The sequence below is a fragment of the Narcine bancroftii genome, chromosome 7 (assembly GCF_036971445.1).
Source record: "Narcine bancroftii isolate sNarBan1 chromosome 7, sNarBan1.hap1, whole genome shotgun sequence".
Taxonomy (NCBI): Eukaryota; Metazoa; Chordata; class Chondrichthyes; order Torpediniformes; family Narcinidae; genus Narcine; species Narcine bancroftii.
The window spans coordinates 184,237,216-184,250,091 of record NC_091475.1 but is presented as its reverse complement, the minus strand read 5'-3'; the positions used below and the strand labels follow the sequence as shown (position 1 = coordinate 184,250,091).

At 41.4% G+C, this 12,876-nt stretch overlaps 1 protein-coding gene and 1 long non-coding RNA gene across 27 annotated transcripts in view; one reads left to right on the top strand and one right to left on the bottom strand.

Moving 5' to 3' along the window:
* Positions 1 to 8,534, top strand: part of LOC138739487 (uncharacterized) — a 55,703-nt gene extending 47,169 nt beyond the window's left edge. The window contains exon 2 of the long non-coding RNA XR_011342289.1: positions 8,252 to 8,534. This is a non-coding gene — a long non-coding RNA (uncharacterized lncRNA). The remainder of the gene's footprint in view (positions 1 to 8,251) is intronic.
* The window catches only part of nbeaa (neurobeachin a), a 1,045,297-nt gene that overhangs the window by 2,387 nt on the left and 1,030,034 nt on the right, over positions 1 to 12,876 (bottom strand). The window lies entirely within an intron of this gene.

Below are 12,876 nucleotides of genomic sequence, written 5' to 3'. Positions count from 1 at the left end.
CTTCCAATTTATTGATGTCCCACCTGTAGCTGGATGACCAAAACTGCACACAGTAGTTTAAAGGTGAACTCACCAATGCCTTATATAGCTGAATTATGAGGTCCCACTTTTTGTACAGTGTACTCTGTCCAATGAAGGCAAGCATGTCAAATGGCTTCTTCCCCACCATGTCCACCTGAGTCACTACTTTAAGGGAACCATGCACCTGCATGCCAAGATCTCTACGCTCTACAATACTCTCTAGGGCCCCATCATTCATCATTTAAGTCTTTCCTGGTTTGACGTACCAGAGTGCAACATTTTCCAGAGTTAAATTTCCCATTCCTTGGTCATTTTTCCAATTCATCTAGATCCTGTTGTGAACTTAGATACCTCACCTTCCTCTACACTGCCAATTTTGGTGTAACTTACAAATTTACTAATCATGTTAAGAATATTGCCATCCAAACTGTTAAACTGACAAACAGCAGTGGACCCAGTACTGACTCCTATGGTATATCAATGGCCACAGTCCTCCAATTTGAGAAACATTCCTCCACCACTGCACTCTGACCTCTTCCATCAATCTATTGGTCCAATTCCCTTAATTCCAAGTGACCTAATCTCCAAGACTAACCTGCTATGTCGGATCTTATCATATATATAACATCCACCCCCTGCTCACATTAATTCTCTTTCATTACCTTTCCAAAAACTCTTTCAGATTCATGAGACATGATCTCACATGCACGAAGCCATGCTAGCTACCTCAAATCAGTCCCTTACTATCCAAATTCTGGTAGATTGTTTCCCTCAGAACCTCCTCCAGTAATTTTCCAATCATTGATGTCAAGTTGACTAACCAATAGTTACCCGGATTGTCTTTGCTCCCTTTTTAAATAATGGCACAACATTAGCCACCCTGAGGCCAAATAAAATGCAAATATCTCACCAAGGGCTTCCACAATTTCTTCCGGAGCTTCCTACAAGAATGCATTTCACTAGACCCATCACACACACAGACACCTCTTTCTGAGTAAAGAAGCTTCCCCTTGAGTTGTACCTCAACTTTTTCCCCCTAACTCTCAGCTCATGTCCTCTTGTTTGAATCTCCCCATCCACATCTACTCTATCAATCCCCCTCAAAATTTTAAAGACCTCTATCAAATCCCCCCTCAGACTTCTACGCTCCAAGGAATAAAGACCTAACTTATTTAACCTTTCTCTATAACTTAGGTGCTGAAACCCAGGTCTCATTCTGGTGAATCTTCTCTGTACTCCCTCGATTTTGTTCACATCCTTCCGATAATTTGGTGGCCAGAACTGAACTCAATTTTCCAAATTTGGCCTCACCAATCCCTTGTACAATTTTAACCTCCCAACTCTTAGAGTATAAGAGTTGCTCTGATTTATAAAGCCCAGAATTACAAAGGCCTTCTTCATTACTCTATCCACCTGAGATTCCACTTTTAGGGAACTGCGTACCATTATTCCTAGATCTCTCTGTTCAATTGCATTCTTTAACGCCCTACCATTCACCATATATGTTCTATTTTAATTAGTCCTACCAAAATGTAGCACCTTACACTTATCAGCATTAAACCCCATTTGCCAACTTTCAGCCCACTCTTCTAACTTGCCCAATCTCTTCTCAATATTTGAAAACCTTCCTCACTATCCACAATGCCACCTATCTTAGTATCATCTGCATATTTACTAATCCAATTTTCCACCCCATAATTTAGATCATTAATGTACATTACAAACAATGATGGGCCAAGTACAGATCCTTGAGGTACACAACTAGTCACCGGCCTCCAATCTGACAAACAGCTAGCCACCACCACTCTCTGGCATCTCCCATCCAGTCACTGCTGAATCCATTTTATGACTTCCATATTCACACCTAATGAATGAACCTTCCTAACTAACCTTCCGTGTGGGACCTTGTCAAAGGCTTTCCTGGTAAAAATTCTTCAAAAAATTTAATAAGATTTGTCAAACATGACCTTCCACGCACAAATCCATGTTGACTGTTCCTAATCATAGCATGTCTATCCAGATAATTATATATACCATCTCTAAGAACATTTTCCATTAGTTTGCCCACCACTGATGTCAAACTTACAGGCCGATAATTGCTCGTTTACTCCTTGAGCCCTTTTTATACAATGGAACAATGTCCGCAATCCGCCAATCCTCCGGCACCATCCCTGTCGCTAATGACATTTTAAATATTTCTGTCAGAACCCCTGCTATTTCTACACGGACTTCCCTCAAAGTCCTAGGGAATATCCTGTGTCCTGGAGACTTGTCCACCTTTATATTTCTTAATAGCTCCAGAACTTCCTCCTCTTCAATGACCACAGTTTCCATAACTTCCCTATTGGTTTCCCTTATCTTACACAATTCAATATCTTTCTCCTTAGTAAATACTGAAGAAAAGAAATAGGTCAAAATCTCCCCCATGTCTTTTGGTTCCACACATAGCTGTCTACTCTGATTCTCTCGTTTTAAATAACCTATTTCTTATTTTGTGGTTGAGACTAATATGCCGAACATCCTACCCGCATCCATCCCGTTGAACCCTTTTTTTTCTAAACTGGAGATTGCTGGCCTTGTCTACCCTAGATCTACTCAGATGGCATTCAAGGAATTGTCAAGTGATTTTTCTGCTGCTTTCCCTCTATGGCAAGCAAATCCTTTTTTTAAGGAAAAGAGACCAAAACAGTATATTATTCTGCAGGTGCAGACTTACCAAGGCCTTTGTAATAGTTTTGAGACATATTTACTTGTGCACTCAGATCCTCTCATAATAAAGACCAGCATGCTATCTGCCTTCCTTTTGCTTGTTGAACATGCATGTTCATCATGTTCAGTGAGTTGTGTGCAAGGACACCTCAATCCCTTTGAACATTAACATTTCCTAACTGGTCAATGGCTACAAAATAACATCCTTTCTGCATAATTTTACATATTTACACCAAATATTAAATTTTCCACATTCAATCCCTTAAATTGTTAAAACATTCTCACTTCATATCAGAACTTTATCCCAAATTCCTAATACTCTAATCCATATTGGCCAATATTTGTGAAAGACCTTTTTGAAAACTCTCTAAAAATCTAAATGCCCCACATTCTCTGGTTCCCTCTTTTTTTTTCTCTGCTGGTCACATTCTTAACAAGCTCCACATGATCTCTTACATTCAATCCTTTTATTCTTTACTAATTGTCCTATTGTAATATCCCTCATTATAGATTCCAGCAATTTCCCTAAACCTGCAGTCAGGCTGACTCACAGTCATTCCTCTTTATCTTTTCCCTTCATAGTTAACAACTCAAAAACATATGTTAAAGATCAACCCTGAATATGCTTTATTATCATTCTATTAGTTTATAATTGGAGCGGAGACAACGCTGGTGGAAGCGTTCTAGGAGCCGTAGGTGATGCCGGTAGAGGACCCATGATTCGGAGCCGAACAGGAGACATGTCCACAACGGCTCTGTATACGCTAATCTTTGTGAGGTTTTTCAGTTGGTTGTTTTTCCAGACTCTTTTGTGCAGTCTTCCAAAGGCACTATTTGCCTTGGAGAGTCTGTTGTCTATCTCGTTGTTGGTCCTTGCATCTGATGAAATGGTGCATCCGAGATAGGTAAACTGGTTGACTGTTTTGAGTTTTGTGTGACCGATGGAGATGTGGGGGGGCTGGTAGTCATGGTGGGGAGCTGGCTGATGGAGGACCTCCGTTTTCTTCAGGCTGACTTCCAGGCCAAACATTTTGCAGTTTCTGCAAAACAGGACATCAGCCGCTGAAGAGCTGGCTCTGAATGGGCAACTAAAGCGGCATCGTCTGCAAAGAGTAGTTCACGGACAAGTTTCTCTTGTGTCTTGATGTGAGCTTGCAGGCGCCTCAGATTGAAGAGACTGCCATCCATGCGGTACCTCAAAATTCATTGGAGCGACTTCATCCCTAACATCGAAGTACTCGAGATGGCAGAGGCCGACAGCATCGAGTCCACGCTGCTGAAGATCCACCTGCGCTGGGTGGGTCACGTCTCCAGAATGGAGGACCATCGCCTTCCCAAGATCGTGTTATATGGCGAGCTCTCCACTGGCCACCGTGACAGAGGTGCACCAAAGAAGAGGTACAAGGACTGCCTAAAGAAATCTCTTGGTGCCTGCCACATTGACCACCGCCAGTGGGCTGATATCGCCTCAAACCGTGCATCTTGGCGCCTCACAGTTCGGCGGACAGCAACCTCCTTTGAAGAAGACCACAGAGCCCACCTCACTGACAAAAGACAAAGGAGGAAAAACCCAACCCCAACCAACCAATTTTCCCCTGCAACCACTGCAACCGTGTCTGCCTGTCCCGCATCGGACTTGTCAGCCACAATCGACCCTGCAGCTGACGTGGACTTTTACCCCCTCCATAAATCTTCGTCCGCGAAGCCAAGCCAAAGACAAAGATTAGTTTATAATTATCACTGTTTTGTAGCTACAAAATTCAATCATATTATTAAACAGATGTATGATAAAACTATTTTTTGCAAATGACATTGGTTGTCCCTTTTACACTGTTTTTGAAAAGCTCTCACAAGATCTCATTAAACCAGAGTTGTTGCACTTCCTACCTGTTTCTGAAATTTAAATTTAAATTTACACATGCAGTATGCTAGCATCCCATTTCAGTCCACAAGTCCATGCCGCCCAATTTACACCCAATTAACCTGCACCAGGGAAAACCATGCAGACGTGGGGAGAATGTACAAACTCCTGAGACAACGCAGGATTCGAATCGCTGACCAGCGATAAAGCTGTGGCGCTTAACTGCTATGCCAAAACTGCAGGTGTTACTGACCAGCTCCAGTCTAATTTCTCAGCTGATGCAACTCAATTGTAAAAATGATTCCCAATCACCTGACCCTTAAAGGCACAGGCATGCAACACCATCTATTTCACCTACTACAGAGTGCTGCCAACATGCAAATGGGTGCATCAGGATCTAGATGAACTGGGAAAATGAGCCAATGAATGGAAGATGAAGTTTAATTTGGACAAGTGAATTGAAGTATTTCGAACAAGGGCAAGACTTACAAGTTGAATAGTAGTCATACGGAGTATTGTAGAACAAAAAGTAAAAAGGTGCAGATCCATAGTTTCAGAAAAGTGGTGATGTAGGTAGACAGGATGGTGAAGAAGTTGTTTGGTTGGTCAGGATATTGAGTACAGGAACAAGGATGCCATGATCTAATTGTACACGACATGGTGAAACTTGGAGTCTTGTGTGCAATTTTGGTCACCAGCTACAGAAAGAACTCCAAATAAAACTATCCTTGCTAACATTCTTCAATTATAAGGAGAGACTGGAGGGAGTAGGGCATCTCGTAGAGGTTCATAAAACCATGAAGGGTGTAGATAAGGTAAAAAGCCATAGCCTTTTCCCCACAGTTCAAGAATCTAAAACTGAAATCAGATGGCAGAGGGGAAGAAATTGTATTTGTGAAACTGGTGGTTTGTCTTCATGCTCCAGTACCTCCTTCCTGATTGTAGCATTGCAAAAGGGGCATGGGCTGGGTGGTGAAGGTCCTTGAGAATAAAGGATGCTTTCTTAAGACACTGCCCCTTGTAGATGTCCTCGATAGAGTGAAGACTAATGCCCATGATGGTGCTGGCTGAGTTCACAACTAGTTTTGTAAATGTATAGATTGATATGTTAAATGGGCTGCATTGTTGGAAATTTGGGAGATTTCCAATGAGGGGACAGTTACAAGATCAGAAGTGGTTATTTACAACTGAGGAACTTCTTCTGACAGGTTGGTGAAGCTCAGAAATTCACTGTCGGTGCCTGATCATTTAGGGATTTAAAGAATAAGCAGATGAATTGCTGAAATATCAGGGAATTGAGGGCCGAAGGGAACTGTCAGAGAAGAGGAAATGAGGTCAAGGGCAGATGAGTCCAGATGATATATAATGGTGGAGTAGGCTTGAGGAGCTGTGGCCTACTCTTGTTCAGTTTTTTATTTGGTTACAGTATCAAAAGAGACCACAAGGATGTTGTGTATATGTCCTCATCAAATGATTTGCTATTTTCTCATATTATCCTATTAATCGAGAGATATATTTATATGGCCTCTGATCTCATATCAATGTCAATAGGTATAATTCCAGTCCTACGGGTCCGTTGGTGTATGTGACAGCAAGTGTTCTACAGTGAGTCATTTAGTAAAAAGCTGGTTATGGGAAGATTTGCTTGCAATGAAGGTATTCAGCCTCAAGATTACTTTAAGGTTTAGTGGGTATTAGGCCTAAAATGTGAAGGGTGTGTATAATGAAGACTATGTAGCCATCTGCTATGAAGAAACACACATACTCACAGTGTGCGAGGTTAAGCTCTGACTTTATTGAGGCTGGAAATGCTCCTTTTATAGAGTTGGAGTTCCCACTGTTTGGTTGATTGGCTGACATCAAGCCACATGAATAACAAAAATGGGATTCCTGCCTGTGGGAACATTCTTGCATATGAATACCCTTCTTTCCCAGCCTGGTGTTGCTCTGTTAGCTGGGAAACCTGGCCAGCGCCATTTTAGGGCTGCTGGTCTTGATTTGCCCCAGCTTCTAACCGTGCCAGTTTGCTAGGGGTAGCGTTAGTGAGTTATGCCCCTGTTTATTACCGCATATTGTGCTGGCCCGATCTCCACGGTTGCGTGGAGTGGTGGACCCTTGGTAAGGATGTGATGCCTGATGCCATGTCGGGGCATCTCCACCATGAACTGAGCAGAAAGGATTGCTGGGAACTCAGTTAGGACCTTGGAGAACCCATTGTCCGAGGTGTGGATGTAGTCCAGATGCAGTGGCGGGAGCCCGGTGCCCCTCAGTATGGATGTTTGGAAGGTCTCCGTGTGTACAAGTCTCTTGCCCTTAAGGTCCACTAGGAGGTTGTGGCCTGCAGGAAGTCTGCTCTGAGGAGTGGTTGTTTCACTGAGGCCAGTGTGAACTCCCATGAGAAGTGACTGCCTCCGAACTGTAGCTTGGCCTTATGAGTGCCATAGGTCCATATACTGCTATTGTTGGCAGCCCTCAACACGGAGCCCGCTTGCCTGTATCTAGTGTCCAACCCTGTTGGGCAGCACACTGACCTCTCCTGTATCCACCAAGAAACATCTTCCAGACAGGCAGTCCCATACATACAGGAGCTCTATGAATGGCCAGCCGCCATGGCCATCAGTGATGCCTGGTCTTGTTGTTTCCCTGAAACTTCCAGGGTGACTGGCATCGGCGGGCTTCGGTACCCCATCTTTGGTGGTAGAAACAGCATCTCTCCTTGGACTCGTCCCTGCCTCTTGCCTGCCTTTGTCTGGTTGCAAGACTTTGTGATGAGCCCCACAGGAGTTGAGCACTTCGGTTTCTGTTTCCAAAGAATATCTGCCTGTGCTGCGACTTTCCGGGGGGTCACTTAAATCCTAATCAGCTAGGAGCAGTTGGATGTCCTCGGGCAGTTCATAAGTGCTGATGGGGATCTTTCCCTTAGCCCATCCAGGTGGAGCAGCCGTGCCTCTCTCTTACCACGAGGGTCCAAAAGTCTCAGACAATAGCTCTTTGAAGGCAGTGTAAGTGCCTTCCAATGGTGGCCTGTGGATGAAGTTGGCCACTCTGACTGCAGTCTCTGGATCCAGGGCGCTGACCACGTGGGAGTACCATGTGGTCTCAGATGTGATGCCCCGAATCTGGAATTGAGCCTCAGCCTGGTCGAACCACACGCTGGGTCAAACTGTCCCAAAGATCAGGAACTTGAGGCCAACAGTGCTGATTGCTGCTTCGCTGTCCATCGCTGGGTTTAGATGCCATCTAAACTGTTGGGGTCACCAGTTATAGCCATCTGCTACGAAGAAACATTGACTGACTTTTTCTGCCCATGGTTGTTATCTGACGCAGTGAGTTCTTTCAGCAATTCTTTGTTTGCTCAATATTCAAGCATCTTCAATCTTCCTGTTTCTCTATTTAGAAATCTTGACGGTTCAGTGTTGAATATATGGTGCAGCAAGTGATTTTTGCTGTACTCCCTTTCAACTTCCTGGGGCCCAGATTCATATACTCTTTTAAATTGACCAGGCCCCTTTTTTAATGCTCATTTTATATTTACTTCATTGACTGAAAAATGTATTATATCTAATAATCTGGAAAATCTGTCAGTCTTGCATTATCAACGTTTCAAGTATGCTATGTTGTTGGACTTTTACTATAATTTCTAACTTTTTATTTTGATAGGTAGTAAAGAAGATATATTCTCATTGCCGAGTTTCACTCTACGAGACATGGAAATGCTTTATGAAAAGAACTAAAAGATAAATCAAGGATTCAATCTGAAATTACAAATGGATTTACTCCTATGTTTGGAATAATTTTGATTTTGGCTCTTGCAAATGCTACACCTGTCAAAGAGTAGAAAGACAACAGTGTTATTTGTCTTATAACCTAACAGAGTTGATTCCTTCAATTTTGACAAACGGCTAAAAACAGTTTTGTTCATAATATATGTTTTAATCAAGTGTTTGAGGGATGAGTTTCATCATTTGAGTCATCTTTTTAATAATTGAACTATTTAGTTCCATGTGTTTTTTTTGGAAAATATTTCTCAATGGGGCAAGTGCAAATTAAATTATGCGACTGAAAGTTCAAGATATTTTTTCTTCTCCTCTCCCTTTTCAGAATTCTGTTCCTTTTGCAACCCCTGGTCTTTCATTTCATTCACCACTCCCATTCTCATGGCAACTATAGGATATGCAACACCTGCCTTTTTACCTGTTCCCTTTCCTTCATTCAGGTACACAAGCATCCTTCCCTGGTAAGCAGCAATTCATTTGCACTTTTCTTAATTTAATGCATTTTATTTAATGAGATCCCTTCAATATAGAAGAAGCCAAATGGAGTGACTCCAGAACATTCCATTCCGTGTGCAAGGCCAAATATGAGCTTCCTGTTTCCTCTCACACTAATTCTCTCTTCCTCTCCCATTTTGATCTCTGTCTTAGACCCCATACGTTGTAGCAAGCAGACCCAACACAAATTTGAGGTACAACATTTAATCTTTCACCCATATATATATTAAACTGTCAGCATCTAATATTGAATTTCAGATAATCCTCTTACCCAAACAGGCTCCACTGACAGATTACAAATTTATTTCAATACCTAGCCTAAGTGCTCACCATGCAGATTTCTTGAAATTAGAGAAACTAAATGCAGATTATGAGACTTCTTTGAAAAACATCTCTGTTCTGACTGCCAGTGTAACCATGAGTTTCCATTGTTCTGTCACGTTAATTTTTGTCCTACTCCCCCTCTAGCCCCCTGCTTTCAACTTCCGATATTGCTCAACCGAACAATATCTCATCTTTCTGGGTCAGAGCAAATGCACAGTCCATGTCCAGGATATTCCTGAAGAACAATATTCTCTTCTAGTTTGGAGAAGAGAATACAAATGCTATAAATGGTATTAGCCTTGGGCTACAAAAGATTATAATTTCTGATTGTCATATTTGATGGCATCTCCAGAAAAAAATGTAAAAATGAAATGCTTATTTAAAGCTAACATTCTTGTCACATCAGTGATCTTAAACTGGGTAGTCTGCAGGTTGTAGTACACAAAAGTGCTGGAGAAACTCAGCAGGTCACGCAGCATCGAATGGAAGTAAAAAGTAACCAACATTTTGGGCTTGAGTAAGGTATGAGAATACTTTTCATCAAGGTTTGAGCAAAATGTGGGCAGTCGCCCGAAATGTGGGCAGTCGTCTGAAATGTGGGCTGTCGTCCGAAATGTGGGCAATTTGGGCAACTGTCTACATTTTGCTCATACCTTGATGAATGGCTCAAACCTGAAATGTCGGTTATGTATCATTACCTCTGTTACATAATCTACACTATTTGACCTGCTGAGTTTCTCCAGCTTTGTGTTTTTACTTCATTCACGGTGACTGTAGACTTTTGTGTTTTACTCATAGTCATAGAATTTTATAGCACAGAACAGGGCCTTCAGCCCTTGTTGTCTATGCTGACCAAGTTGTCAATAGCTAGAGAACATTGATTTAAGGCAAAACACAAGAGGTTTGAAGATTCAAACCTGCCTTGGTAATCAATATGACAATGAATCATCAATGCTTGCCTCAAATCCTCATCCCTGAAACCAAATGAACACTAAAGAACAGAAACAGGCCCTTCAGTCCATGACAAACTATTTTGTCAAATAGTCCCACTGATGCCCCTATTCCATGGCCCTCCATACTGCCGCTCCCCACTGTCTATATACCTATCCAAATTAATTTTAAATATTAAAATTGAACATACATCCACCACTTTCATGGTCAGTTCATTCCATGTTTTCACCAGCCTCTAAATGATGAAGATCATCCTAATGTTTCCCTTAAACATTTCATCTTTCACTTTTCATCCCTGTCCACTATTTGTTATCTCATTCAACCTCAATGGAAAAATCCTGTTTCCATTGATATCAACTATGCCCCTCATAATTTTGCAAACCTCTATCAAAGCTCTCCCATCATTCTCTAATGCCCTGGGGAATAAAGTCTGTTCCTATTCAACCTTTGCCTTTAAGTCAGCTCATTAAGTCCCAGCAACATCCTTGTAAATTTTCTATGTGTTTTTTCAATCTTATTGACATCTTTCCTGTTGGTAGGTGACCAAAACTCCAACCAATACTTTAACTTTGTCCACATCACTGTCCTATAAAACTTCAACATAACATCCTGAACTCAATGCTTTCATTTAAAAAGCCAATGTGCCAAAAGTTTTCTTTACAACCCTATCTACCTGTGACACTACTTTCAAGGAATTATGGATCTGTATTCCAAAATCCATTATTTACTGTGCAAGTTCTACTGTGGTTTCTACTGTGGTTTGTCCTTTCAAACTGCAGAACCTCAGACTTATTTACATTAAATTTCATCTGCCATTTTGCAGCCCATTTTTCCAGCTGGTCCAGACCCCATTACAAGCTTTGAGAGCCTCCTCACTGTCCATTACATCCCCAATCTTAGTGCTATCTGTACATTTTCTGATCCAATTGACCACATTATCATTCAGATAGTTGATGTAGATGACAAACAACAATGGACACAGCACGGATCCCTGAGGCAATATCACTAGTCACAGGGCTTCAGTCAAAGCGACAATTATCTGCTACAACTATCTGGCTTCTCCCACAAAACCAATGTCTAATCCACTTTTCTACCTCATCCTGGATACCGAGTATTATAAGCTCCTGTTTTTTAGAGAGTGCCACTTTCATAGCAAAACCTTTCACAGCAAAAAAAATTTCACAGCTCACAGACAGAAAGGCACCATTAAATATTGACTATAAGTAGAGTAATGCTCTGGAAGAAGACAAAAGAACAAAGGTGTTTATTTAGGAGAAACAGATGGCGAGTGATTGAAAGTCATGTGATTGGGACACTTTGAAGAAGCAGTATTGATTAATGATCAAGCAGAGAACTATAAGATACAAAGGTGGAGTGACTGTGTGAAATCGACAATTTCTCCTTGTCAGGAGAAGTATTGACCCAATGTGACCATTGTAATGGCCACTTTGATGAACTCATATCTGGGTAAAGGAAGCAGGAAGATTCCTGCATTTGGATTGTGACCATTCTGATGGTCATTTCATTTGACCCGTGCCTGGGTTTAGGAAGCATCGTGGAAGTCACACACTTCGTTTCCCTTCTGCAAGGAAGAGGAGAGTTGTGACAATCATTCATATGAAAGGACATTTCTCTGGAAGCAATTCAACAAGGATTCATGAGTATTCAGCAGTCTGATCACACAGACTTTCTCACTTCCTTTGTAATTACTTATGAAGATCAGTTTAAAAGTTTAAGTTTCAATGCAAGATTTCTAAGACTGACTGTTTGAAATGACTTTCCAGAATTGTGCCTAAGCTGTAATGGTTTAGGTAATCCACTCACACACACACACACACACACACACACATACACACACACACACGCACACACACACACACACACACACACACACACACACACACACACACACAGAGGCATATTTATGCATAGCTGTGGTAAAGTTGTTATATTATTACTAGTTATTATTAAATATATTGTTTTAAATATAACATTGTCTTGGTGAATTTCTATTGCTGCTGATCTGTGATGTAACATGAGTACTTCTCATGAGTAACATGAGAATTGATCCTTCTTGACTAATCATACATACGGGACCACATCAGTTCCCCAAAATCCTGAATTCCTTGTTCTATCTACTGATCTGGGTGGCACGGTTGGCATAGCTGTTAGTGCAATTCCTTTACAGTGATTCGAATCCTGCACTGTCTTTAAGTAGTTTGTACGTTCTCCCCGTGACTGCATGGGTTTTTCCCAGGGGCTCAGGTTTCCTCCCACCATTTGAAATGTACTGGGATTGTAGGTTAATAGGGTGCAAATTGGGCAGCATGGACTCCTGGGCTGAAATGGCCTGTTGCCATGCTGCATGTCTAAATTTAAAAAAATTAAATTTGATCTGACCTCTATCATCCTTGGGGGACAGAGAATTCCAGAGATTAACCACCCTCTGAGAGAAGAAATATCCATAGGCCTCAGGTTTAAGTGACTGGCCCTTTATTGCGTGGCTACATCCCTTTATTTGTGATTTTCCCACGAGTGAAAAAGTCTCAACTCCCACCCTGAAAGATTTGATTATGACTTGTACATCCCATGGATGGAAAAGCCATTTTGAAATAATTGGAAAAAAATAAAAGATCATTGAAAAAAAAGTCATTAATTAAAAAATGCACTGTAAAATAAAGAAAAATAACCAAACGGTTACCTTTTAAATGAAAGTTTATTACCGCATTCAAAAGGAAT